The sequence below is a fragment of the Drosophila yakuba genome, chromosome X, assembly GCF_016746365.2.
Source record: "Drosophila yakuba strain Tai18E2 chromosome X, Prin_Dyak_Tai18E2_2.1, whole genome shotgun sequence".
Lineage (NCBI taxonomy): Eukaryota > Metazoa > Arthropoda > Insecta > Diptera > Drosophilidae > Drosophila > Drosophila yakuba.
The window spans coordinates 13,504,202-13,528,006 of NC_052526.2; the positions used below are offsets into that span (position 1 = coordinate 13,504,202).

The 23,805-nt window shown below is 39.5% G+C and overlaps 1 protein-coding gene across 1 annotated transcript in view; it reads left to right on the forward strand.

The window, feature by feature from the left end:
* Positions 1-3,081: 3,081 nt before the first annotated feature.
* LOC6525320 (acetylcholine receptor subunit alpha-like) overlaps positions 3,082-23,805 on the forward strand; it is a 92,232-nt gene continuing 71,508 nt past the window's right edge. The window contains exons 1-2 of the mRNA XM_002101120.4: positions 3,082-3,516; positions 4,598-4,854. The gene's annotated coding sequence lies outside the window, so the exon portion shown is untranslated. The remainder of the gene's footprint in view (positions 3,517-4,597; positions 4,855-23,805) is intronic.

Consider the following 23,805-nt stretch of genomic DNA (forward strand, 5'->3'; position numbering starts at 1 on the left):
TTTTATTGCGCGACCTTGAAAATATATAAAAAAAAAAGCGAAAAGCATCGAGCGACCCAAGTTATTAACCGGGAAATATCAATCAGCATTTTACACTAGACTGCCGACGGATGTGTCAGGAAAAAGGACGAAGGACGAAGGACGCAGGATGAGCAACGAAGGATGTGGGACGTAGAATGAGGCTTCGGTTTTCCCTTATCCCTTTCGAGGCATTAAAACAAAACATTTTAATTAATTGAGGCGGAAAATGCTTCAGCTGCTGGGCTTTCCTTTGGTATTCTGGTGGGGTTTTCTCTTTCTCGTTTCTGGCAATGCCAGTTGCATGTTGTCAACCTCGGGGGCCCCCCAAAATGCTGGGGGGGGGGGGGGAAGGTCGAAAGGGTTTTTTCAGCCCGGTTTTTTGGGGTTATTTGGGTATTTGACGCAAAGTTGGCTTCTTGATGACGGCGAGCGGTAGGGACTGATTTGCCTCACTTTGTTCGCTTAATGGCTCAATGATGTGCGCCAGGTTCATTGAAATAAGTGCCCAAGTATGTGTTACATGTCCCCCCCACCCCTCTACACTTTGATATTTTTTGCGGTTTCGCGCCATCGAGAAGGGAAATGATTGAAAGGCCGAGTTATTAAAGGGATCTTCATACAGGAAGTTGGCTGGATAGTCCCCATAAGCTCAGCGAATTAAGTTGCTTTACGTGGGATATATCGAGTGTTACGATTGAAAAGTAGTAATACTTAAAGCCATGTTAAAGTTATATTTATATTTAAAACTTATATATATAAATAAAATCGGTAAAACTATTCAGTATTTATAAAAAAAAAAAACCTAAAAATATGCTCGATGTTTAATTTCCAATTGATTTGAGTTAAAATTGAGAGATTTTTATTTTTACCCATTTTAAAAAAATTAAAAAAAAAAATTTATTTTATATAAATTCGTCAAAAATGTATTGGGATTGGTTAGTATTGATAATTATCTGCTCAAAACACTTACTTTTCATCTATGCGACCATTTTTATCAAAGGTTTGATACAATCTCGCATCGAAACTGTTGAAGAAAAGTAGACGTCTAGTAGTATGATAATAATATAAATATTATATTGCAAACGTTCTAGGTAATAGTAATTAAATGACAGGTAAATTGCATATGTAATTAGGTACATTGAAATCTACAAACCCCTGGTGAAGTCAACAAGTGCTCTTAAGTAGATATCCTTCGGTTACATAAGGAGGTATTTCCATGTTTGTCAGGCTAAAAACATTGTCAGTCATCGTTAGGTTTAGTTTCCAGTTGGTCCACACGAATTCCCGCCTTACATTACTGGCCATTACACTGCAACAGATTTCAAGCACATTTCAAGCTGCTTTCGCAGCTGCCAACCTCCCGAATTTGGAGTCCAGAGTTGCAGGTCCAGGGTGAAACCCAACCGAACCAAATCCTTCGACAAGCCCCAATCCCAATCCCAATACCAATCCCAAACCAAAACCAAGAACCAGATCCAGACCAAGATAATGCAGAGTGCAACACAAAAAGCATCAATTTGCATGCAGTCTAACCACCAGCAACCGACAGTCGACAGTCGACACTCGCCAATGTCCAGTGTTTTTGCATGTACAGTGAGAGAAATGTCTAGCACCTAAGAAGTGTAATGAACTCATCAATAAAATTGTATATAAATGCTCCAACTACTTGTATTTGTTTTGTTATACAAATGATATAAGGCACGTTATCAGCAGCAATTTCTCGCAGTGTTTCGGCCACATCTATGTGTGGTCATCTCAGTGGCCCCTCGACAGCATTTTGTTGGTGGGTTGCTGTTGGTTGGTGGTGCTTCATCACAATTCATTCAGCTTGAATTCTGAATACGTAGCTCGACACCGACACCAGCACCATCACCGTCACCGAAACGGAATCCGAATACGTATCCAAATCCGTGGATGTGTCCGCATCCGGGTGCAAGTATGGCGCTCTCTTTCATTAACCTTTCTGGCATCCAACATAATTCAATTTGGCCTCAAGTCGAGCGTTCCGCATTCGCAGCAGTACGTATGTATGTATGTACGCTAGAAGCCACCATGCCGTATCCACCAACCTCAATTCTCCATTCTCCATCCAGCAACCAGCAACCAGCATCCAGCATCCTGCTCATTTGCATTAATGCCATGCACGTGTGCAATGCAGGACGACGAGAGGCGAACGACGAAGGACGAAGGACCTTCGACTGCAGACTTCAGACTGCAAACTGCACATGGCGCACTGCCTCGAAATTTTCATAAATAAATTGATTTGCTCCAGCTGGCGTAATTGTGGCTAACTGCGGTTAGCATTAATGACTGTCAATTGCCACTTACCTTATTGGCTGAATTAGATGCGTAAACTTCACTCAGCACTATGCTCTCCCAAGCATATCGGCATAATTGGAAACTTCGCCGGACAATTTCATTCTAAATTGCAATGGAATAATTTAAATGAATTGCGCCAATATTCCATAATGTTGCTAATAAACAATAAACTCGAAAAAGTAGCTTAGTAATTAAAACTATATAAATAAGTAGTCTAATTGCGAAATTGCATAATTGCGCTTAACATTTTAAAAAACAAAAACAGAAAGCCAAAACATTTCGAAACATTACGCATACGCAGCGTTACCCAAGTTGCATTTAAAAACAGCCAAATAATTTTAAGGATGAGAGATACTGCAGCTAAACAAAGGCTTCTAAAGGCTTTGAGTAAATTCGCAATCAGCAGTAATAATTTTGACAAATTCCGAATAGAACCCCCCCCACCCCCCTTCGCGACCTACCCCGCTGCACATCACGCATCCGCAACGTTGGCCGGCTGGCATTGAAAAACTGCATTCTGCATTCGCCCGAAAACATAAAAAATAAGCCACACAGTGCTGCGCATGCCAGGGAAATTTTAACAGCATGGGATATTTCTGTGCCGCAGCAAAAGCGCCTACAAGTAACAGTGGCTCCGCGTACAGCAGCAGCAGCAGCAGCAGCACAGCAGAATAGCAGCGCAGCAGATGTAACAGAACATAACAGAACAGCATCCGTTTGGCAGAATGCGTGTGTCTGATCAAAAACAGTATGAAACAGGACTCAGCGCTGACGGCACGCGTTTCGCTTCGAGAGAGAGAGAGTTACCCGAAAAATAACCAAGCAAGCAGCACAAAAAACGCGCTAAAGTCGCCCGTTGTTGTTGTTGTCGTCGTCGAAAGTCGAAAGTCGGTTGTCGCTTGTCTCGTTGTTTCCCGTTGTTTCTCGTTGATTGTCGTTGTTGTTGTTGTTGTCGCCGCCGTCACCGTCGTCGGTTGTTGTCGTTTTGTTGTTGTTGCTGGCTCTCGTCTTTTTTTTTTTGCATTATTTTGTTGTTGCCGCCGTCCCGCCGCCTCCGCCTTCGCCCACGCCCACGCCTCCGCCGCCCCGCCCCCTTTTCGTCTGTCTGTCTGCGTGTGAGCGTGTGAGCGTGTGCTGGTGTGTTGTGTCTGTGTCGCGCATGTGACCGCCTCAGCTGTAGGTTTACCATTTTTTTTGTTTTTTTTTTGTTGCATTCTATACTTTGTTGTTTATAATCATTTATTATGCTAGCTTTACTTTACTCTTTGACACACACTTTCTTGCGCCAGAAAATCAGGAAATAGAAAGAAATTAACATATAGCCGCGATAAACAAAACAAAACAGCTGGGCAAACGCGTTGCGTTGGGGGTTAACAAATTTTAAGTTGCAACTATGTCGCGTTGGCGGATAAAACAGCGCCCGAAACGCGTGCAAAACGCGCACAAAACGCTTACATAAGTTGGCCATTTGTAAGCGCAACTGTGTGTGTGCGTGTGTGTGTGTTGCTATTTTAAGGCTAGAAAATTACCTAATCAAAATGCTTAATGCAAGTAAATGAAGTTTTGGAAAACATCGTATTTGGGAAAACAGGAAAGCATAAGCAAAAAAGCGCGCGTCTTCTTGGTCAAATAAAGAAAAAGAGAAACGGTTTGAAAATAAGAAAATGGGGTGGGAAATAAAAAAAAAAATTCAAAGAAAAAGGGGGCAAAGAAAACCGAAATTGTTACACGGTCATTGCGGAGGTCGCGCCAAACTAAAAGAGAGAATTTATTTGCGAGCTGCCAAGGCAAAAAACAGCCAAGGGGAATTAGAAATCAATTGACATGCAATGTTTCGTAATAATAAATTGAAAAGGGGAATCCCTCCGTCAAAGTTACAACTTGTTGATTGCCAGCAATCGCGTATTTATTACTTTTTACAAAACGTGACAATGCCAGATATGTTCTTAACTACTTATCACTGATTTGTAGTTATGCGAATCTTTTTGGCAACGACGCAGTTCAAATAAGCAGTGCCATAAGATAGAAAATTGTATTTAATTTGATTTTGAATTGAAGTTCTTCGCCAGTTCTTAGCAGGCAAAAAGAAGCTTGATTTATTAACCAATTTTAAGTAACATATATTTTACTTTGATTTTCGTTCATATTTGTTTTAAGTTCAGCTGAGAGCGAGACCAACCCACAACATTTTTTTTTGCTCTTTTTTTAATGTTCCAAACCAAACCAAACAAATCAAACAAAAATAATAAAAACCAAGGCTGAAACTTCGAAACAAATATTGGAAAATTGCGAGTAAAAGAGGTGTGCCTGTAAGACGAAGGAACCGAATGCAGATTGAAAACTAAAGTTCGAGGAAACCAGCTGAAACCAAAACAAGGAAGCGAGCCCCTGTCCGTGTGAAGGACCTTGTGGGTCTGTGTGCGTGCGTGTGTGTGTGTGTGGGTGAGGCGACACCACTACCACTACCACTACCACTACAGCAGCAGCAGCAGGCGAACTACTTTTTGTGCCAAGGTAAGATTAGCATTAGGAGCCAAGTTAATGTTTTGTTTCTTGGGCTAGGCAAATATGCGCCTTTGCATCGAGGCAGCCAAATGTGGGTTAAGCCGCGTTGGAAAGACTGAAAAATGAGTTCAAAACATAGATTCCTAAATATGCATACTATAAATATTAACGATCCGATAGGCTGCCAATGATTTATTTAATTGCACAATTAAATGATTTATCTAACTCACATGGATATAATCGCATTTATTACATTATTTTTTATTAATCCCCTCTGGAAGCTATAAATTAATGCATTTATAGTGGTAATGTTTTTTGCAGATTCTACATTTATATACCATCATCATATCATCATATCATTTCAATTCTATACTATATACTATACAACTAAAATGAATATTTTTCTAAACATATTTTGAGCATAAAAACAATGACCACGCCCGTCTTTTAAATTGAATTAGCCCAAACGTAGTGGTTTTTCCTTTTTTATGGGAAAACTTTTAAGAATTGCCCTTGTGCGTGTGCAATAGAAAATATTTAAAATGTTTGCCAAACAATTTTGAGCGATTACGAAATGTGCATGTGTGTGTGTGTGTGTGTTTTTGCGAGGGAAAATAAGTTTCGGTGTGTGCGTGTTTACGCGCTTGTGTGACATGAATGGCTCCAGTGGGAGTGGAAATGCCATTGTTGCTGTTGTTATAGCTACACACGAAGAAAAATCAGCTGCTCTTCTATGCGAATTCGATTTGAAGTTAATGGGTATTAAATATCAACCAATAATAACTGAAGAATGGTTTTAAAATATTATAAAATGGTTTATTTCACGCTGTGATTTTGGTATAATTTTTTGCAATTTCACAAAAACAAGTCGTATTTGTGTTTTAATGATAAATACCTTATGACATATCTAAAGAATCGTTTTCCATGTACTCCGCAGTTGCTGTGGCCAGAACAGCAAAAGCGCCTATGTTTATTCATTTTAGCCAGCTTGTAGCTATTGTTCGCCAGTCGGCGTTCTACATCCGCCGCTCTTCACAGTGAAATCTCTGAAATATCTGAATTCTCCATTCTACATTCGCCACTCCGGCCATCTTCAATCTGCATTCGGGGCTTTTAATTAAATGCAACAACAATAACGATGGCAATGCCAAACGGAATCAAACAAAAGCCATTCGCACACTAAAACATGGCGTCGTGGGAAAAGCGAAGGAAAATCGGGGAAAATGCGGGGGAAAATGTTGCGCGAACATGCGGATGGTTGGGGAATGGTTTTTGGGGGGGGGGGAAAGTCAAGGGCCAAATGAAAGACCCCGAACTGTGACCAACTAACAACAAATAGCGATTTGTGCATGGAAATTAAACGAACTGATTAAATGTTGAATTAGTGCCCAAACGCCAAAATCCTTTCCCACTTTTCGCACCCTTCATTTGACATGAAAACGAAATTGATGTTTATTATTCGTTTGGCAAGATGGAAGAGCTGAGCGAAAAGTAATTAAGCCAAGTTTACTTAAGTGAGTGAAGTGTTCTTTCGCTTTTCGCTTTTCGGTTGTGGGTGTTTTTGGTAACTAGTGAATAAAGGCCCAACGATATTGTTTATTCAAATGTAATAACCGCAATTTATAAACGAAGGCAACTTGATTGGTTAACTCCGCTTGCTGTTTTACATTAATGCAACTAAAAAAGAAATCATATTTGTTATAGACTCCATTTTATTGAGCATTTGCCAAATAAATATGTCTGGCTTTGTTTTATTGAATACAATCCGGTGTTCCAATCAACTAAGATGCATTTCGATCTATTTACCATGCTAGCTCTACTGCATTAGCAGTAGTTGACTTTTGTGCTGATGCCATTCCTTTTCCGTATCGAGGGCAATCGGGGCGCTACAGGAATACAAAAAAAACAAAAAAAAAAATAGAGAAATACAGCCAGAAATTGGCTAATACAGTGTCGGCCAGCAGGATGACCCACTTGGGGCTGTGCTCTTTTGGCGTTGACTGTTTTGCATTTAAATCGTTTTAATTGTTGCCGAAAAACAAGCGAATGTGTGTCGGTGTCTGTGTTCCTCTGCGCAGAATGAATGAATGAACTTAGCATTTAGAATGTGGCTCTCGTTTCGCCATTGTTATGGTTTTCGGTCCGAGTTTCAGCACAATGGGGCGTATGAGCAACGTGGACGGGGTGAATGCGATGGGCGATGGCCACGTTGCTCATACGCCCCATTGTGCAGGCAAATAAAATGTTAACATGGAAAAAATCGTTGTGGCCCCGGCCAAATGAAGAGATTATTGAAATGGCCAAGAGCAGGACCCTTCCTGACAACTCGCTGAAAATATCAGCTCAAAACAAAGCCCAAGGGTGGCCTAGAAATGCCAAAAGGCCAGGCTATCAAACGAAGGCAAAAAACACTGCCGCAAAATTAGTAATCAATGCAATTACAATTACATTACATTTTTGCTTAATTAAAAATATTACACCCAGTATGCGCAAACATTTTCTTTTGCACTTATTTAATCAGAAATTCCTCACTTAACTTAATTATTTTATTTAATTGAAAGCCAATGCACGAAATGCAATATTATTATTAATAGAATTAATAGAATTATACTTAATATACCTATTAATATATGTAAACAATCTGTAAGCCGCTGACCTTTGCTATTTCCATTAAAACCCCATTGGCAGCGCATTTTCGCTCAGTGTGGCGACCTGGGCGAGTGGTCTAATGTCCTTCTTCTTTGGCCCGCTCCTTGTGCTATCTCCATCTCACCGTTATCCTTGTCGTCCTTGTCGTTTGCCTCGTTGCTTTTTATGGCCCATGTCAAACATTGCAAATCAGTTTAAACTAACAAGCGCCACTTGGATCTGGATCCGGATCCGGATCCGGGGATCTGGCAGTGGGCGTGGCCCTGTTTTGTCTGCATTGCAGCTGACGCCTTTCGAACGCAAAAAGGGATTAAAAAAGCAACAAACGAACGGGAAATATACAGAGAACGACAACTTTAAATTGTAGACAAATTTTTTTAGGTTCCTCAGCTCTGTTTTTTTTTTATTTTTTTATTGCTCCCTCTTGTGCGCGGCGGTCAATTTAAGGATCTGAATTATTGAGCGGGAAACGGAAACTCACACACACACACACACACACACCCACACACCCACACAGCAGCAGCAATACACAAAAGCACATCACGAATACAGGTACACCGGTTTTCCTCGCTCACACACACAATTAACCAATTAGCACTTTTTCGCTTGTTTCTTGTTTTCTGGCGCCGGCCATTTTATGATTTTTTATTACCGTTTTATTGTTGTTTGTTGTAAACAAAAATTTTTGTTTGCTCATAAAAAAAACAATTTTTAATTGCTGCCGCACAAAACAATGCAAAAAAAAAAAAGAAAAAATAGAAATAAAGCATGGTAAAAGTAAAAGGAGCAAAGTGAAAAATGTGTGAAAACTGTGAAAAACTGTGCGATGGGAAAACAAAGAGTGACTGGCTAATAAAAATAAATATGAATGCCTAGAAGGCGAGTTGAAGAGTGAAGGCAGAAGGCCTATTTGTGGCGCCAATTAGCTTACAACGAGGGCACTTTAAGCAGTTTAGATACGAGATTAGATTCTGATTAACTTATCTCTGGAACTTTAATAACTTTCTTTATACTCATAAATACTAGCAGAGTTAATTTTTTTCTATCTATGCTATGATTTAATATTTTACCATTGAAAGTTGTATATTTTACCTGTATTTCACTTGTACTTGAACTTTTCAATCGACCCCGGCCACTGTGCCCTTGTCTTTCCTCCGCTCGTCCTGCTTTTCCCACTCCGCTCCTTCCTGCTCATATTTCGCACTTTCCGTGCGGTTTTCAATGTGTTTTCCTCATTTTGCGCTCCTGTCTGGTGGGAAAGGCATTTTCCCTTCCCTTTCCTTCCTTTTTTTTTTTTTGGTAGGCCACAGTCAACGCACAAAATGCGTAAAATAAAAAATTATAATAAATATATATAAATTCATTTTTTCGTTACTTCCTGCCTGGCTGCTTGCCCCACACCCCCCCTCTACCGCCCCGCCCCCTCTCATTCGCTGGCATTTTCACTTCCCTTTTGCTGCTTCGTTGGCCGTTTTTCCTGATTCGCGTAAACTTTTTAATAGCACTGAAAATTCCTCGAAAAAAGCCGCAGGAAGCATTTTGAGATTTGCGATGATGACGATGGTCCCCTTAGTCTTTGTATGTGTGTGTGTCAGTGTGTGTGTGTGTGTGTGTGGGGGACGTGCGTGTGTATTTCCTTCATTTTTGGGGTAAAATTTTAAATAATAAGCTCGGCTCATTTTCCACTTGCGTAAGTTGCTTCGTTACAAAAGCAAAAAAATTGAGAAGAACCCATTGAAAAAGCTAATTTAACTCAACGGATTAAGTGTTTTCATGGCACAAGGATTTTACATGATGGAAATTCGAAATTGGGGTAATGCCTACAATTGCTACAATTTGTGTGTGTGTGTGTACAATTTTACAATTTAGTAAAAGCAATCACCATTTTTCGTTGCTGGTTTCGCTTGAATTATTTATTTTATTCTAAAATTAAATTTAAATTTCTCATATATTTGAACAACTGACGCAAACATTTGCACAGTTCACAAACATTGAAAATATCCACAAATATTTGTGCATTTGTTTGTCAACGGTGTTTAATCAGTTTCTGTTCGAACACATATATTTCTCAATTTGCTTTTTGGCTTTCGTCTTGATATTCCCTTGTTATTTGATTTTATTTGCACTGCTTTTCTGCTATTCGGACATTCATTTGTTTGTAAATTTGTCATTTTATCTGGCTGTGTACACACACTACAGTTTCCCATTTGTCACTAATGTCTCAAACAGTGATTTTTCGGCTTTTTTGACTTTTGTTTGTTCAATCTAGCTGCCAGCTAAATAGCGAAGATATGCTGCTAAATCAGTAAAAGACTGGGTATAAAATAATTGGTTAACTTTGTGGGTTACAAATTAAACTTTAATTTAAATATATTTACATTTAAGTTGAGAACGAAACATTAATTTAAATACACTTATTAAATTGTGCATTAATTGTTTCACAGTTTACAGGTTTAAATATACCTAATAGCTTGATGCGCAAATACTTTTGTTGCATTCAAAGTTTATTTTATAGACACATTATATTTGCTGCCCATTTTGATCTCAGCGAGTGACAGCGCTCTCATGTATGCACTTATTCATGTATGCCACCCAAATTTTCCACCCTATTTTCCGAACCATTTTTTCCGTCCACTTTTCCGGACTGCTCTCCCCTTCTCCATTCGATTCCCCGGGCAGCGGCAAAAGTTAACAATGTGCCACACAATAAGGCGACTTTGTCGGCACTCTTTAGCCAACCGGCCACGCCCCCTTTTTGAGCTGCCGCCCGCTTTCATTACCCTTTCCTCTTCAATTACCAATGCAGTCAAATGCTCCGCCTTTTTCTCTACTTCTTTTTCTTCCTTTTTTTTTTATGGTCAACAGAGTTGCTCTAAAAAGTGTCGCTTCGCTTCGTTTTTGGTCGCTTTTGAAGTGCATGTGTGCTCGGCTCTTTGACTTTGTTGTCTCCTCGACAGTTTATCCTCTCAAATGTTAATTGAGTTTTGTTCTAGCTGAAAAACATACAGGCAAAGTAAAGATTTACCCGTCATCGATTCAATCTGCCAGCTGTCCCTATCGAAAAAACCGAAGAAAGCTTAAGTAAAATGAAGATGGGAGCGCTGCCGAACGCCACGGGTAGTCATTTTCGCCCCAGGAGGGCGCACGCTGCGTATACGCAATGTGAATGTAAACTGAAGATGAGGCGATGCCGAGATGAGATGAGATGAGATGAGCTAATGCCTGCCACTGACAACTGACGATTTATATAGGCTTGTTTGCGGGTAGCATATGTAAGAAGCCACTGAGCTCCTTTAATGTGATTAAGGTTTATTTTCACCGCCACCTGGGGGCAGGTGCAGAAAAAAAATTGGATGAACGCATTTCCAACGTTCTGGTTATTTATTTATTCATTTACCGACAATTCCTGTGCGATTTTTCAGCATGTAAATCAAACAGATGATGCACATTTTTAACCAATATTTGTTACTTTATATATTTGCAGTGTTATGCACATATGTTAATTTTTTATAAAGTCAACTTGTGTGGCGTTTGTCTATCAGAAAAAAAATGTATTTATAACGCGCTGTTTAAATAATTTAATGCATTTGGCTAAAAAACATTCATTTTTTCTCAAGTCTGCAATATTAGTTGTGCAGTGTATTTACGACTTCCTGTCACTTTGTAAATAATTTGTTAGTTTAATAATAGTTTAACGAGTTAAAACTGTTTAACACAAAACTTCCAAAGTAAAAAAGTACGTGTAAATATAGTTGAAATAGTATTTGCCAGCAATATTGTGTTAAATGCAAAACCAAACGAATTTTTTTGACTTTCAATTGCACACATTGGAATTAACATGAGTTGTGCACAAATTTGTCGATTTAACAAATTCGGCTCAGCCTTTTAAGACGCCGGAAAAAGGACAAAGGAAAGTGAAAACAAACATTTGCACATCGACACAACAAAAGGAGCGAGGGAACTATGAAATATGCATAAGGATTATGCCATTTACAGTCATTTGAATTTGAGTTCGTCGGAAAAGGATTTTCCTTGACACACACACACACACACAAGCCCACACACCCACAAAGTCCATTGTCCAATGTCCAGGACAATTATTCAAAATGTATTTGCCAAGGATATTTACTAAGGATGAGCGACTGGCGCTGAGACGGTTCCTAAGACTAATGCGAGAAATCTCCGTTAGGATGAGACTAAGAAGCATATGCAAAAATGAATCCTTAGCATAACAAATGCGACCACTGGCCAAGGATTAGGCAGATACTGAATATATGCATACAGTCGTGTTCAATATAAGTGGGAAGTGGTAAAAAAAAAAACCATAATTAAGTATTACAATATAATTACAAGAACTTATTTCATATATAGTTGTCTAATTATTTTCAATTAATTTGTTAAGATCTATATACTTTGCCTATTCTACGTGCCTGCCCATAGGTGTCTCTTGAGGCTTTCGAGAATGGAATGAGTTTTTTGGGCCTTTTGGGGGAATGACTTTTGACTTTTCCTGCGACTATCCTTGAAATCGGAGCGGAGCCCGATGACTGGTAGACAAAAGTGTGGCGAACAATGGCAACTCTCTCTTTCAATATACATTTTGTACGCCCAGACATCTCTGCTTTCCTATCTGCCCCAATTTTTTTTTTTTGGCAACATTAATCGAAGCCGAAATGCTGAATGCCTCCGCAAGGATGATGAGTGAAGGTGAAAAGTAGGGGAAGCAACCAGGGTGTGTGTGAACCAGAGAACTGCAAGAGTGGCATTTTTTGCCACCCTAATCACACTCAACAAATTTGAGAGTCGGTTGCCATTCACACCGGTTATCGCGGGTACTTACAAACACCCGCTCAAAATATTCGGGTGTCTGCAAGCACCCACTCATAACGAAGAACAGAGAAGACAAACAGGCAGAAAAAGAAAAGTGCCAAAAAAGCGATGAGTGGCAAAAACACTTATTTATGTCTCTTAAACACTGTCTTGTATACACCAGGTACTCACCCATTTCCTTAAGCTACTTTCACGTCACAGCTGGCAGCTGGTTGTAGCTCCTGGAAAATAGGTAGCTCAGGCACTTCCTTCAGTAGGTCGAAATCACATTATTGGTATCCACTTAAAATCACTGCACCACTCACTCACATTTAGTATTTTTATTTTGAAAAACATCGAAAAAGTGGTTTGCTTACGTAGGACTTTTGAGAAGCGCAGAGGAGGGCACTAATATTTTGGTATTATTTAGTATTAAGTATTAAGTATATTTTAGTATTTATTATTAAGTTTTTAGTATTATCTAGTATTTTTAGTATTTAGTATTATTTAGTATTTAGTATTATATAAAAAACACCCGGGTGGCAAAACAGTGCACTATTTGCACACAAGGCTCAAGGATGTACTTTAAGATTTAATTTGTAAATTCAGCAGCCTATCATTTCAAGCTATGTTTTATGAGCTCAGATATTATACAATATTGCAAAAAACTATATTTAATGCAGATTGTACGATTATTCTGTTTGTTTTTCTCTGTGCCTTAAGCAAAGATGATGGTTTTTAGGAAGTCCTATGATTTATTTGCTCTAACTATTGATATGACTATTTTCTTTACGCCCTCCCCCGTTCGCACAACGCCCTCATCCCATGTGGGAGGGGGGCGTGGCCAAGACATATTCTCACAACTCTTTTTGAGCCGCAGCAGATGAAAATATGTAAATAGGATTTATGGCAAACTTTTAACAGGATTTTCCTGACATATCCCGGAACGGGCGCCAAAGGATGTTGAACCACGCACACAGATACACTTGGAAAGACAAATAAACAAACACTCACACACACATACAGCCAAAGCTATCTGCAGTTGTAGACACATTTATCCAAGTGAGTGAGTCCTGCCCGTGTGCGTGTGAGTGATTGTGTTCAAGTGTGAGTGTGAGTGTATTTGCCTAAATGCGGGCCGAGGGGCAATCGAAGAAATCCTGTTCACAGATTATATCTTTACTGATTTGTTCGGTTTTATTTTGTAACATATTTAAATAATGTCGTTTGATTAACATACGTTGGAACTTTTTAGTCAATATTCTTAAAATAAATATCTCTCATACCAAGGATATTCGAAGGCTTTCTAAAAATGTGATATATTTCGGAAATATTATTTGCAAGAGCATATTTTTCGTATACGTTTGGAGTGACCCTCGTTGACTCGATTCAATTGTGTTGTCTTAGGCTCTTCGCTAACTGCTCGTCCAACATTCTACGCATCATCGCACCTCATCACTTACCACTTTTTTGGTCCACTCTACCCCCTTTTCCCCATACAGATGTGCCACACATACATATGTATATTCCTTAGCCATTCAGCCCACTTTAGAATCCGCACTCAACCTGTTTCTGTTTCTGTTTCAAGTTTTTTATTTTATTTTTGTGTGTGTGAAATTTTTGTTTCTCTTATTTAGCTTGTGTGCCATTCAAAATGTCTCCACTCAGCTTGTCTTTTTTTGTTTGTCATGTGAAAATTAAGCCGTCGTCTGGCTGAGTTTCCCCCATCCTGGGATATAACTTGCTCTACACATCGTCATCATCATTATCATTATCAGCATCCCTAAAAAGCCACTCTCGAGGAACTTCTGTCGCATTGTTGTCCCTATCTCCCGTCGTTTTTGTTGTTATTGCTATTGTTGTTGTTGCTTTTGTTGTTGCTGCTATTGTTGTTGTTGTTGTTTATTCTCCTTCGGCTGTCGACTGTCGACTGTCGCCCGTGTTTTGGTATTTACGCTTTCAATAATTCATGCTTAAGGGATAATCAGGATATGCGTGTATGTAAATTTTGATAATGCCATTTTCGAATGCCAAAGGACATTCCATCCACTATCTCTCTTCCACGCACGCCCCATTCTGCGTATGCAGTGCGTTCCCTGAATTTTCACACCTTTTTCCTTTTCCTTTGCCTTTGCCATTGCCATTTCCTTTTCCTCTTCTCCTTCTCTTTCACTTTCTCCTTTTGGTTTTTTGTTTTTGAACGCCCCATTTGCTCGGGGGTCCTTTGGCCCATCCAAAATGTTGTGTTGGAAAAAGCCTGGGATATTAGTTTCATTCCGGGATCAGCTGAATTGCCGGATTATACTGGTTAGTGTGGAAGAATCTCTGATTTATTAAGATGATATTCGATGGGGGTTTTTTGGGGCAAGGTTGGGCAGCACACGGTTGGTTGATTCAGACTCTCGTTTTATGGGGCCAAAAGTACTGCAGGCATTTAAATTACCATTTGACATGGAAGAGATTCCGGTAAAGTTTTCTTATTTATTTGTATTTAATTCTAATCCCATTTAACTGGACAACAAACTTTGGCTTTTTTACTATTACAAATGCTGGCAAAATAATATTCAATTCATTAAGATTCTGATTATTGAATACTTTTTTTTGTGGAAACACAGCTTTATTTCTCCGAGTGTGAATAGACAAAATACCAATTCACTAAAGTTTCAATCAATTGCCCACACAACTATAAAAGTGCTATTACATTTAGCCATCAATTCTAGTGCCATTTTGCCGGCTTAGACCCTTTTCACAGGGTAACCAGCTCTTCCAGAGCTTCTTTCCCAATTATTCCATGTACAGCTGGATTTATCTTCATCTTGCCGTCTGCTTGTCGACACCATCGCATCTCGGTCGTAGTAATTTAGTAAATCGAGAAAATGCCGCCCCCAACACAATGGTGGGTGGAAAATGTCTTGAGCGAAAATGCCGCGCAGTTAGTCATTCGAGCTATTTACTCATTCATTTCATGCATTTATTCACACTGACTTTTCACGCCGCTTTCCCACCGCCCCTCTACCCCCGCATTTCCCAGGTGCGACTCATTTGCCGCTCACGCATTTCTCTTGTTGAGTTTTGAACCATCTCTCCACCTCCTTTCGCTTTCGTTTTCTCCAGGGAAACTGTCAGCGCGCACCGAAAATGAAAAATGGTTTGAAAACAAAAAAAAAAACAAGAAAAGGGAGAAATAAAATAATAAAAAAGGAAGCGGAACTCTTTCCTTTGACTGGGCGCCATTTATCCAGATCAAATTGCTTTCGTCATGGCCATCTTTGCGGCCATCCTTGGAAAACTGTGTATGCTACTACTGACCGCGCCAAACAAACCGAATTTGCATGGAAAATGTGCAATGGGGAGGGGGAGTTTTCCAGCTGCTACGGCGTCGCTTTCAGTTGCAGTTGCAGATTTTCATATGCTGATAAATTAAAAGGAAGGAATAGCAACAACAATAGCCAGTTGTGGTATCATCTGGGTGTGGCACGTTGCAGCACAGTACACTGCATTTTGCCGAAAATTCCCAAAAAAAAACAAAAAAAACATCAGAAATCAAGCGAAAGGAAAAGCTAAAATAATAAACCATCAATGCTATATGGCAGATAGTAAAAAGCTACTTTTATCAAAACACTATGCTCTATTTGATCACATAATTGCTTATTTAACTGAATAATTCTTGCAAAGAATCCTTTGGCACATAAGTTGTGTTTCCAGTTGTTTTGCTGCGCAAATTGTTCAAGTGTATGCAAAAAAATTCAATTTAGTTTGGATTTTTATTTACTTTGGCATTGTGTCTTGCCTGTGCACCTCGGTGCACCTTCGTGCAGGTGACACTAACAGGTGGACATATATCACTCACATTGCAACTAGCCACGCCCCCATTGACCCTACCACCGCCCACTTGCCACCTGTGCTGCTGCCACATCTGCAGTGCTGGCACAAAAATGTATTGCATACTGCTGAGCGCACACCTGGACACGCTTGCATTCCTTTGAGCAGGACGAAGTGATTGGTGATTGGTACTGGGATTGGGATTGTTACTGGGATTGGGATTGGAATTGGGATCCCTTTTAGCTCGCAACTCTCGGCCTGCAGATGCCACTGAATTGGATACTCTTTGGCATTTCTGGTTTTGCGCTTTATTGCATTTTGAAATTTTATTAGCTGACTCAATCAGTTACAATGTATAATGTATAGTTTGACTTATTCTCGGCGTTTTGCTTGTTTACCTCATGACATTTTTCGCATTTTAAGTGCGTTTCGTAGTTATTGAACATAATGGATATATCTGTAGATTTCTGGTGGCATTCATTGTTTGCCAATTGCGAAATTCGTACAGTTTGGTCTGTGTTTGTGCATTTGGTTCTGACTTTGTGCTCAATTTCTGTTAAGCTGCCCCCGTTTTTCGAGTTTTCCACAACCACCTCACCCCCTTTGCGACGCCTTTGTGCGCTGATGCACGAAATTCCGAGGCATGCTTAGTGCAGTTTTCCCCTTTCTGCATGCAGTTTACTGCTTAACTGCACATATTTGAGCGTTTTTGCTATATGTATGTATGTCGTAGTATGTGTACGTGTGCCTTTGCGCGACAATAATTAAAATAGTTGCTGCCTATCGTCGCATTACGCATACGCCGCGTGTGCCCCCTTTTCCGCCATTTTTTTTTTTTCAGTTTTTCTCCAGCAATACGTAATTCATAATGCGACAGCGACTTCCGCTTCTTGTCTCCCACCCACCAGGCACTTATGAATATTTCTGCACCCATCTACTTCCTGCTGCTGCTGCTGCTGCTGCCTTTGTGCCGTTGTTGTTGTTGCCGGCTAAAAGCGCGCAATTTGCATAGTTGTAAGTTGCATGTTTGTTGTCATAAGTTTCTCGCTATTCTATGTTTTTTACCCATCCCCAACCCCATATCCATACCCCATATCCATACCCATGCCCGTACCCATTTTCCGAAAAACTACGGGGGCTTCGCAGCAGGGTTATTATAATTTTCAACACAAGTTTGTCTCCCTAAAAAAGTTTGTTAGTTTCTTGAATAGAAGGGAAAGAATCGGGAGACAGAAAGGCATATCTTATCTGAAACATAATTTCTAAACTTGTTAATACTTGCACACAATTTGTTTGTTGCTTGCATGGAATTTAATATGCAAATAATGAAATAGTTCTCAAAAGCCAGGTGTCTTTTAAAAGCTTAATAAATATGTTATATATTAAATATTCAATGAATATTATAAAATAACAACTTTTCTACCCATGTGTTTCATTCAGTAAATGTCCCAAAAATTTGTTATTTATTGGTACATCTTTGTACTGGGTATATTTAGCGTCGATCCTCCACAAACTAGACATACTTTCATAACTTTTTTTCGTCTCGTTTTCCACGCTTTATTTCTTTTTTTTTTTTTTGTACGGGCCATGTTTTATGCATGCGTTGACATCATTCACAAATGATGTGGGGACCAGGTTTCTCTGGTCTGTTGGGGGATTTCAGCTGGCTCCCACGACGATACACAGAGCTCGCTTTAAATGCAGTTTTTCCAGACCCCTCCTCACCCAGAAAAAGGAGCAAAAAAACGGAAGGAAATCAGGCGACTGGCCAAGCGGCTGTCTGACTTGTCATAAATCAAAAATAATTACTTTTTCCACACGGCGACAAGAACTTAGCGCACTTGCCTAGCACTCGTCCTCGTATTTGGCCCCAAAAAACTGGACAAGGACTCGGCTTTCTGGCCAGGATTAGCCAGCCTTCGCCAGGAGGTGAAGGTGGTGCAGGTGGTGCAGGTGGTGAAGGTGGTGGAGGGGGCACAGCTGCAGCTGTTGGCAGCTTTGACCTCTCCGAGCAAAAAATCAATCAATTTGCACTGCGCGTCTCCGCACGCTTAATTTATAGAAATGGAATTCATTTTTGGACAGGTGGAAATAAATTGAATAAAAACCTGGCAACGAAATACTTTCACAGAACTTTCCATTTTTTTTTAGAGCTTATATTTTGTATTCATCTGCCCGTTTAAATTAAAAAGAAGAAAACGCTCTTCCAATGTTAAATCGAATTAAATGCATTCATATACAGTATTATTTTTATTACTTTTGCTCATTGGAATACGTTTTGTTATTAACTTGTTACACATTTAAGTAGTTAATACTGCATGCGGTGAATTTTTAAAATGATTGGTGTTTGTTTTTGTTAATTTGGTATTAGCGAAATCATAATTAATATATTTGCATATTTAAACGCTATTTCCTGAATATTTACACACACATACTATTGTCCGTCAGTCTTGTTATCTTCTGCCCATTTGCCCATTTCATTCATATTTTTGCATTGTTAGTCACTGCGCTAGCTTTTAATTGATTTCAATTTTTTATACCTGCTCCCTGTTGTTTTTTGTGTGTGTTTTTGTTGCTGTTTGCAATTTCAAATTCAATTTGTCGCAATCGTGCAGTGAAAAGCAGCACAGATAAATGGAAAAGCTAACGAAGGCGATGCAGAGCTTAAAATAATGAAAATAAATGCAATTATAAAGCTGGCCAAAAGCGAATTAAGCGCACAGGGCCTTCAATTGCACTCGGGCATCGTCACGAACAGAAAAATCCCCAAAAATACTTAACCTGACAACCGGACAACCGGACAACCGGACACCCGACCTCCTCTACCCACAGGTCGTTGAAAACTTTAAGACACTTTTAAAATAATTTACACAAAAGAGGGGGGCCCAAGTGCCGGAATGAGGGGGGCGATGGGCCAAACGTTGAGTGACTTTTGATGGGAGAATTGTCTCGCAGATAAGGAGAAATGAGGGTGCACTGCGCAAAATGGGAGGTGCCTTTACCGATTCTAAGCTTCAAGTAGCGAAGCAAGCAAACTAACTGTTTTAAAAATCATATCTATACCATATTTCTATAGAGTGATAACATACTAAAATAATTAATATTTAATATTATATTTATTATTATATTTATTATTATATTTATTATTATATTTATTATTATATTTATCATTATATTTATTATTATATTATATGGCTATTTGATATATACAACAATTGCATGCTCTGAAAATTGTAAGCCATATTTTTTTTCGGTGTGTGAGCTAAAAGTTTCGTTGTCTCTGCCTTATCAGCAAATTGCAACCAGAATGTCGACGCACTGAACACAAAACTCCATACCCGTCAGCCAGTCAAATCTCTGGCCAAACGCCCACCGCCCCACCGAGGACTTTTCCCAACTGCACCATCGCACCATCGCAGCACTGCACCACTGCACCACCCAGTGGCCAGTTGGCAGTGGCTAATGCTAATGCAGCCGGCAAGGACCAAGGACGAAGGGCTTAGAGGGCGATGAGCACTGCTTAAATGCTTTGTCCTGTCCCCAGGATTTTCCTGCACCTTTTCCCCCAACCAGCCTTTGCAACTCTCTTGCGTCTCCAACTTGTCTCTTGTTGCAACTTCTGACGGCTGCGACATGGCCAAACCACCCAAGCACCTGGGCAACCACCCACCTGAGCACTCAACCCACTCAACCCACTCACATACCAGTCGTAAGCGGCTCGGAAAACTTGTGCGTAAAGTTTTCCTCCAAAATCAGCTGAATGAATGCGGTGAACAAATGAAAAGCATAAGCCGTTCTTTGTATTTCGGTAAACAAAACATGCCGCTTTTAAATGTTTATTGAATACAAGGTAATCATTTAAAAATGCTGAAATATTTTATATATTAATTTAAGCTAGTTAGAAAGCTAACAATATGGTTCATATGTTAATCTTGCACTAAATATTTCGAACTTTTCAAATGATTGTGCTAATTTATGCCACTCTACAATGTGCTCTCCATTGGGACAAAGTCGTGTACCCAATTTTTATCCAGTTGTTTTTGAAAATGCGAAGATTATCTTTAATGGAAACTAATGGCAAGACCAAACTGTGCGTTCTGTATATACATACGTATGTATATAGAAACTTTTGCGAGCACAGAAACATTTCCCTGCTGTGTGTTTCAAACTTCCATTCTATTCGGTACGAAATTTATAACGCCCCCGGCTGGGGTAGAGTCTCTTCGTCGCTGTTGCACCTGTCAGGTGGAGATGCTTCAACTGCCACCCACTATCTGCAACACACCACCCACTGCACCACACAGTGCACCACCCACTGCAGTGGTGTTGCATTGTTTTGTGGCTTTTCTGTGTGCTTTTGTGAGCGTAAAGGCGAAACAATTTCGGAATTTGTTTACGGTATTTTGTTTTGCTATTTATTTATTTAAGTTTGTTTTCCTTGGCTGCCTTTTTGCACGTTTCCCCCCCCCCCCCCTTTTTGTTGGCTTTTATTTTCTTTTCGCAATGCGTATTCAGGCTGAAAAGTTTGCAGCTTGTTTGCTGAATGAGTTAAGCTTTTCTGCGGTTTTTTGTTGCGGCATTTAGATTAATAATTAGTTTTCATATGCCACGTTAGGCTTAACTTTTCTAGGGACATTTATCAGCTGCAACTAAATGGCTTTAAATGCATGCAAAACATTTAAAGCCATAAATGCTTTAATGTCATCGTTGAACGATTTATAAGTTTGTTCTTTTTTCGATTTTGCTGCCCAAATTAACTGGCGGCTGCATTTCACTAATATTTTTTCCCAACACGGCTGTAAATGTGCCATTCTACTACTACTTTTTTCTTATTTTCTGGCAATTTTGCTGACTGATGGTTCGTTTTTAGAGTGTGCCAGTTGGTTTTCAGCTTTTCCATGGCGGCGCGTGATTTTGACGGCGATTGCTTAATAGCCGGCAGGCATTGCTGGCACTTTGGGTCCATTGAAATGGCTCATTTTGTGGCATTTGCGTGGGGGGAAAGTGCTTTTGCGCGATGGGCGAAGCGCGCTTGAGCAATTTGTGGCACTTTAAGTGGATATCCATTTTCTCTTCGCCTATTCTCCGCCAACTTTTGTTAAGTAGTAACCTTAAAAATGCGGCTGCTTGGCTTATGATTAAGCCATTTGACGCAAATCGAAATTCCGCATAAAAAAAAAAATTTTTTTTATATGTCCTATGCAGCTGGCAGTCGACGGGAAATGCGTGTGTGCGATAAATATGCTTCTGTATGCCCCCTCTCTTTCACGATTCAATATAGCCGTCTCTTTTGCAGCCCTATGTCTTTGTCTTTCATTTTTATCGCATTCGGCTAAACGAAACAAAAAGCGAAAGTTTTGCGCTTTGGCGTTTCATTAAAGTTTTGGCTCACAAAAGTATGCTACAAAATATACGAGTATCAGCATCACGTGCGTGTGTGTGTCTGTGTGTGTTTGTGTGCGCGCCCGTTTATTTGTATGCGTGTGTGTGTGTGTGAGTGGCAAAAAGTTGTAACTGCTATCAGTTACTTTCTGCAATGAGAGACAGAGACAGCGACGGCGACATTCACATTATGAAGATAAGCCATGGAAAACAAAAGGCCAACCATCCTGGGGAAAAGCCTGCCACACACACACACACACACACACACACACACACACCCACATATATACACATGTATACGGGATGTGAATGTGTATTGCCTGTGTTCGTGCCAGCGCAAAACGTTTTGACTTGGCCTCGGTGTTCGTGCTTGTTGCTATTAGGATTAGAAATGCTAAATGAGATTTTTCTTCAACAACTGACCCCAGAGAACTCGGTTTAAGGACGAGCTAGAGATCTGAATATTGGGATGCGGGTGCGCGTGGCAATAAGTTAGCATAAAGTAAAACAGTTAATCGAATAAATAGTTCGTTTCGTTGTACTCCAAGTAAATGCCTTACTTACATACCATTGGGAACATGGCTGCGGGATAAGTAGTGAATGATTGAAATAAACTAAGCAATAAAATAATATTTTATAAGCCATACAAACACAGAAACCATAACTTAATGGCTTGGCATGTTGATATATATCCAAATTGTAATGTATTGCTTAATAAATCTGGAAATCATGTCAGCGCAAAATGAATGGTACTTTCAACTCGGAAATCAGCTGGCTTGCCATTCTCATTATAGTTTGCCTTTTTTAGTGGCCAGCATAAACTGATACAGTTCCTTTAGCATACTATATGCCCAGCATATAGTATTGTCCACCTCCGAAAACCGAAAGCCCCCTCTAGAAACGAAATGAAAGTTGTAACTTTCACTGGGCCCGGCGCGTGTATCTGTATCTATATATCTGGATGCCAGTCTGTGTGCTCTACACACACAAATCAAAAACTTTTACTGCCTGCCCGGCCCACATCCATAACTATGAGCCACGCCCCCAGCACACTACGCCACACCATCAACCACCCACCTACTCATACATACGCTCCCCCCCCCCGCCCCGCAAAAACATTGCCATTTCCGTTTCCATTCCCACTCGACCCAAAACTAAGTTCATTTGTCTGCCCGTTATTTTTCGTCTATTTCGCCATTGTCTTTGCGACTCATTTTCACTAGGGCTTTTGTGAGGGAATTTAAAACAATATTTACGCATTGCAAGTGGCAACAGCAATAGCAATAGCAACAGTCACTGCCAAATGCCAAACAGAAAGCAAAAAAAAGAAAAAGAATGAAGAAAAAAAATGTATATGTATATAAAAGCAAAAAAATCAACAAACAGTCGCGACATTAAGCCCAACACCGAGTACACTGAGTTGGCCAATGAGGAAGCTGTCAACTAAGGCGATGTCAAGTGGCAGTGGAGAGTGGCAACTGGCGACAAGTCGGTGGTTCAGTGGTTCAGTGGTGCGGTGGTTCGCTGGCTTCGAAATAAATACACTTGGTTAGATTCAATTTTCAAATATAATGGACATAATAAAAAGATCCAGATTTTTATATCTTTTAAACAAAATCAATCATAATAGAAATGATTCTTTATAATATCATAACATACTCCATCATAAGACTGAAATTCGTTAAGTAAAATATGTAAATAAGCGAATATATTTGCATAAATTGAATAAATATATTTCGATAGATTTTAAACATTTAATAAGCGAATATATTTGCATAAATTGAATAAATATATTTCAATAAATTTTAAATATTAAATAAGCGAATATATTTGCATAAATTGAATAAATATATTGCAAAAAATTTTAAACATTAAATAAGCGAATATATTGAATATTGAATAAATATATTTCGATAAACTTTAAATATTAAATAAGCGAATATATTTGCATAAATTGAATAAATATATTTCAATAAATTTTAAATATCAAATACTTTATTTTGTTAAAACCACAAGAATCCTGTTCGGTTTTATGTAATAATCTTTCAGCCCTGCGAGCGATTTTTTCTTTTTTTTTGTTAGCCATTTGAGCTTTGTGCTGTTTGCAATTTGCTCCCTGCTTTCTTTTCGCTTTCACTTATCGGGAGCAGACATTTTTGGCTGAGTGCCGAGGTTGTAAGTGTGTGTGTGTGTGTTTGGATATTCAAGTATTCGAGTGTGTGGGTGAGTGAGTGTTTGCTCGTCTTTATTGCTTTAAGTAAGCAATTTGAAATTTGAGCTGCTAAAACTGGCAGCGAC